This window comes from Betta splendens, chromosome 15, assembly GCF_900634795.4.
Source record: "Betta splendens chromosome 15, fBetSpl5.4, whole genome shotgun sequence".
Classification (NCBI taxonomy): Eukaryota; Metazoa; Chordata; class Actinopteri; order Anabantiformes; family Osphronemidae; genus Betta; species Betta splendens.
Genome location: NC_040895.2, coordinates 19,293,997 through 19,300,045, shown reverse-complemented (window position 1 = coordinate 19,300,045; position 6,049 = coordinate 19,293,997). Strand labels below are relative to the sequence as shown.

At 38.9% G+C, this 6,049-nt stretch overlaps 1 non-coding gene across 1 annotated transcript; it reads left to right on the top strand.

The window, feature by feature from the left end:
- Positions 1-1,926: 1,926 nt before the first annotated feature.
- On the top strand, positions 1,927-2,699 carry LOC121202767 (uncharacterized). The gene is made up of 2 exons (XR_008692565.1): positions 1,927-2,447; positions 2,516-2,699. It is a non-coding gene; the product is annotated as an uncharacterized LOC121202767 (transcript).
- The last annotated feature ends 3,350 nt before the right edge of the window (positions 2,700-6,049 follow it).

Below are 6,049 nucleotides of genomic sequence, written 5' to 3'. Positions count from 1 at the left end.
CTCTCAAAACACCTCACCATTTCGGCCTCGAATGGCAGGCCAACTGGACGATGGGCACGGAAAAGAAGAGAGCAGCACTGGATACAAATGTTGGTGGGCCACCACAACGCACAACAGGGCTTAAATGAAAACAATAAAGCAACTTTAATTCAGAATTAGACACAGAGGTGGGAGAGGAAGAGATATTCGAACTGAAAAGCGTATAAGAAACAAACAAAAAGTACCGTTTTCTTGACAGATGAGAGCGTTATAGCCCACTTCCATACCGCTTCCTGTGTGACAGAGAGGGAAGCAATGACAAATAAACTATAGTTTAATATTTGTTTTTTTTCTTCTGTTAATCATGGAATCACTTTACATAATATATTGCATGAACTTTCTATTATCTATTGTCTATTAATAATGAATGTGGACTTTATTGCACATAGAGTGAAGAATGTTGACCAAAACATCTTAATGGTTGCCATTTGCATGACCCTACTGGCATTGTTATTCCTAAACAGAGGCCAAGCACTTACCTTTTTGTTGGCACTTGATTGAGGATTACCCCTCATCATATTTATTGTTTTTATTCCAAAGCATCTATGACCAAAAGGATAATAAAGGATATTGCATGACCTCTCTTTTTCTATTATAATGAATGTTGATTTTATTGCATGCAGAGTGAATTAATGAAGATAATGGCACTTAAATAACTATTACTTTTATTTGCATAGTCTATACTCTTGATTCTTAGACATAGTCTTTAAACACTTACCTCCTTTGGCACTGTCATCATATGTATTTTTATTTATTAAAAAAATAAATAAAAAAAATAAAAAATTCTATTTCGTCTTGGTCAATCTCTAGGCTATTAACTTGCTCCTGTTTTGGAAGATGGGTCGTCCGTCCGATCATAAGAAAAGGTATTCATCTTCCATGCCTCCTTCAGCCACCCTGAGCCAGCGCACCTGAGATCCACACAGATAAACAAATAACCCTGATCCAATCCTTCACCTAACCCCAGCAAACAGAGACCATAGGAGGGAGCCCCACCATCTAAGACGCTCCTGGTCCTGAACCCAAGTACACCCAAGTGCACACAGCCTGCTGGGGACACAGCCGGTGAGTTCCCAAGTAACACGATGGTTCCTGATAACACTTACTTTCGTAAATTAATTTCACACTCACAGCAGGTTGGAAGCATATCTTAAAATGCAGTTGCAGCCCCCCTGCAGCCCTTCATTACATTAAAAAGTGCAGGCCGACACTTTTTTGAAATCTCTTATTACCTCCTAACCCAAACAATTGATTATCATTGCTCCACTATTCAAAGGAGGTATTTTATATATCAGTCATAATCCATTTTAGAGATTGAAAAACATCCTCAGTGTTCTGACTTATTGCCATCATAGAATCCTAAATCACTTAACTGTTTTCATACTGTCAATTATTTAACTTTTGGCCAGTCAAACTGTGGACAGACACTGACCTCTGAATTTGCTCCCATTTTATTAACACACGTTGTACTACCAGCATCTGCTCCCTTTACAACACACAAATTCTTCTCCAATTACTTGTTTACAGTCATGACTGAGACAAACATTTTGGAATCTTGAATTTCTTTGGTTTCACTGACACCTTTATTACTGCTAACCAACAACAACATACACAACTAATTATTTAAATACACTGCATAAATATACCAATTATGTTACCAAGACTAGTCAAAACCGTGATATTGCTCCAATTCTGAGGTTAAACAACATAATCATATATCACCAAATAATTAAAAGGTTGCTTGGAACAAGAATTAATAAGACAGAAACTAAGTTTCCGTTGTAAAGTGCCTGTGTAAAATGCACTAACACCAACCATACTTCCAATAGACAATAACCATGTTTGTGCAACCATGACTCAGTAGATGTTTAAAATATTTATATCAAGTACGATTTGGAACAAATACAAGACCGATTTTCACTTCTGGTCACTGAACCTTTGTACCTATTTAGGAACAGTTTAAAAGTCCAAGTTCATTCAGCTCAGATGAGACAGAGTACTTACTTCATATCTAAAACACAGACATGAAGCCTTATTTCCTTCTGTTTCTACTGCTGCCACTGATCTGCCTAGGTAGGAATACACACTCAAATTCAATGGGAGTATAAAAATTAATATATATTACAATTTACAACTTTTACCCATTTAACAGCAGATGTTAAATACTTTGAACCATAAGGTTAGAGGCCTTGTATTGACCCAATTCATACTGACAAAAACAAGGACTCGACTCAAATTAACTTTTGATTTAATACATGTTAAAACCAAGGTGCAGCATGATGAGGTGACACCAACACATGTATTGCAGGTGACCATTCCACATTGAGTGTTACGGTCATGACTTTCTGATGTTAAACAACCACCTGTTACAATGCACCAGCAGGTCCAGCAGGCGTGCTACACTAGAGGTGAGTGTCCTAGTACTCACTTAGGTCAAACATCTTTGCATATTCTCACACTGACCTTCTTACTTTAGATAATGGAGAAAAGGGTTGCACTCAGCTGGACTACTGCTCTCGCCCTGGTTGGACATGCTGCTACAAACCGACCGCTGCAATGCCTGAGCAGGGCGCTTTCTGACCACACTGCGTCAAGAACACATTACCAGTCTGTTGATGAAGAAACATGTAGAGACAAATAAAGTCATTTCCTCTCCTCGACTGGGATCGCACTCATTTATAACAACCTTAAGCCGATCAGACTAAAGATCAGAATGCTACATAACCTTAACAAACGCAAGTCAAAACCAAATAAAAAAAAGAAGCGTAGTCACAGGTCAGAGAGAGGGTCAAGGTTATTTGGTTTCTCTAGAAAATACAGCCACAGAGGTCATGGAGGTGTTTGGAATGAGGCTGATCACAAGCTGCAACTGATCATCACTCCGATTGAACAAAAACAAGCACAAGTACAGCAAGAATTTATTATTTTACAAAGGGTAGTTCTGATCAAAAAAGCATACTCTGTATTTAATTACATCTGCAGTTCTGTGGAATGCAAATTAGTGACGACAAAATCGAAACCTTGTGAAGCACTGAGCAACTTGACAGTCAGAACATTTACACTGCTGGTTTGTTTGAGAACTGCATCAGAGCAGACTGACCATCAAACCCTCACTAATACGTGGTTGTTTAGGATCACAGTCCTAATAATGCACCTATTAGGCCCCACCTCTCCCAAATTTGTGTGGTGGGAGATGTGAATGGCTCACCTTTTCTTTTCCTGAAAGAATGAAAAAGACTTTAATTGTCCATCTGAACCACCCAAACAAGGGGTCCAAAAGGTTAAAGATATTTGTAACATGTCTACGTTATAGATGTTTATGTCCACCTGCCATGTTTTATAAAGCTTTGACATATTGAAACAACCAGCCCACAGATAAGTACTCAGCACTCACATGATGTGTTGACAGCACGCCCGTATTGGTCACGTGATTTGGTACGTACTCTAGATCAACTCTGAGACAGTTCCACTTCGATTCTGTGTCAAGCGGGACTGCCAATTGGACATCTCTAGTTCGTACAGCTTCTTTCATCTGATTTACTGCTAGTGAAAAAAAAACGTCTCAACATTGAGTGGATGTTTGTGGGATAGCTTTAATAAAACTTGTTTGTGTTTGATGATTTAACTGGCAGATGGTCAATGCTACAGTATGTAGTTACCCTTCAATTTGATATATACACAATTATTTCCTCAGTATGTTTAACGAAATCATGTTCAAAAACAGCACATCCAATTCCTGTTCTTTGGTTTAGTCCAACATGAAGAACACATCCAACGACCCAATGGTAGAGAGAGGAGCTACAGTAAGTAGTTGAGAGTTCAACACGGACTCACTACTGCACCTCCAGCCCTTTGTTCACATAACAACCCATTGTCTACAGATGGGAGAGAAAACCAATCTGAAGAAAAATGTGTGGCCTTCACCAAGTTCCCTCAAACTAAAGAGCCACTGATGGTGATGAAACATTTCTACTGAGAAGTCATTTAGTTGGCATGACTTAAACATTCAGACCTCACCTGGGATGATTAAGATTTTTTCACAGACTGGTATTTACCTGAAGTTGACTTGATCAACAAAAGGAAGGGAAAAAAATTACACGATTTATTGGCTTTTCTTTGCAAATCTTCAATACAATCTGTCGAGTGAACGAATGCTGGACAGAAGACATGATTGGCTCAATGGTAACATGATACAATCATCATAATCATTACTTACAATGTTTGTTACTAAACAAAAAGAACTCCTACAAGATCACATACCCCAACCCCACACTCATTTAATAAAGGCAAGACCCCAACAAGCCATTCCCTCCCTTACTGTCAAAGTCTTCAGATCAAGTCTTAACAAGCCCTTTAAAGACACAAGTGTAAAAAAGACTAACAGTAAAAAGGCAAGATCATCAATGAGCCCACTGTCCCTGCCCTCCAAAATCATATCGCTGTGAGTGACACAATATCCTGACATGACCCAAGACCACGTGACAGGGCCTGCCCAACGAGTCACAATGTAATTCCGGACGTTCAGAAATGGTCCAAAGACACAAGGACAATCACCAGCAAGCCAGACAATCACAAGAGCTTTTCTGCCCTGTGAGCTTATTGGCTGAGAGATGTGCTGCATGGGAACATTTTACAGTGTAGCTGAGGAGCTGCTGCACACCTCCCAAATATACACCTGCATTATATACAAACACAGATCCTCTGTCAGTTACATCTTCACTCTGATCCTCCTCGCTCGAGTCTCATTATGAAAAGCAAAACATCACAGTTTTTTACTATGGAGGTTGGATTCAGCCGACTATTGACTAAACCCAATTCATTGTTATCTACCATAATATTTACGAGCAGTTTAATCTCCCATATCACGTTCAACACCTACAAAAAAAGAAAGCCCTTAAATTGATGGAGTGTTCCATTTGATGTTTTCACTAAACAAAAATCAAATACATGAATAAAGCCTTCAGTGTGTCCCTTGACAAATAACTTTAACATTTAGAGACATTACCAATAATGACAACTAAATCATCACATCAACACTTGTTGGAATCAGTAAACAGGGTTAAAAGTGGTTTCTGTTCATTTAAAAGAGGTTCTTAAAAAAACTTAAACATTCTCTGAGGTTTCTGATCATTCTACTCTGGCTGAGAATGTGTTACTTACCTCTGCTCTCAAGTAGTAGATGACTTTTAAAATGCTCTATCCAATTCAGTTGAAAGTCTTGTCACAAAGAAACACAATTGAACCAACTGAACCTCAGGTCAGACCATTCTCATCCACCCACCCACTCACTAAATACATAACAAACTGCTTCGTGTTCTGTATAACAAGCTTTTATTCTCACCTGCTGATTACAGCTAGATCTCAGAAGGCCCTAATAGGTGATTAAATCTAAAGAGTCTCCGTGTAGCTGGGTGGTGTGAACCGATAGCAACTGGAAAAAAAAAAATAAAGCGACGATGAAAACCAGAAGACACTCCAGGTGTGACAGGTAACATCCTGTTAAGAGTGTGACATTACATTTGTTCACAATTCACTGGACAGAGACATGAGCCTGAGTCACATTGATTCCCAAAAGACTTTTTCTGCCTCTATTTTAACATTTAGTCAACGTATTATATAAACAGCTGAATTACTGCTGCTAATTGCTGCATTACACATGACACTTTAATACACAGTTGTTCGTTTTTTATTAGTGATACTTTGAGAGAAATTTGATTTGTGAAGGTTTATTTCCTTGCAAATCGTTAGTCCTATGCATTTCATGGCTTATGTCATTATATTAATCCGTTCTTGGCCTCACTAGATTACCCAGAACTACATTTACCAAACATAAAATATCCACAAAGAGTGTGCAAGTCAACCTGGTCCTCACAAAAGATTCCATTATCTAGCACCATCTCACACACAATGTCTATGAGGGGGGGGGTCAGGGGAGAAAGACCCTCATCGCTGGGTGTGGCTGTGTCAATCGCTCGGGTCCAGGCTGTCTTTCAGGCTTGCTGTGCTGTCT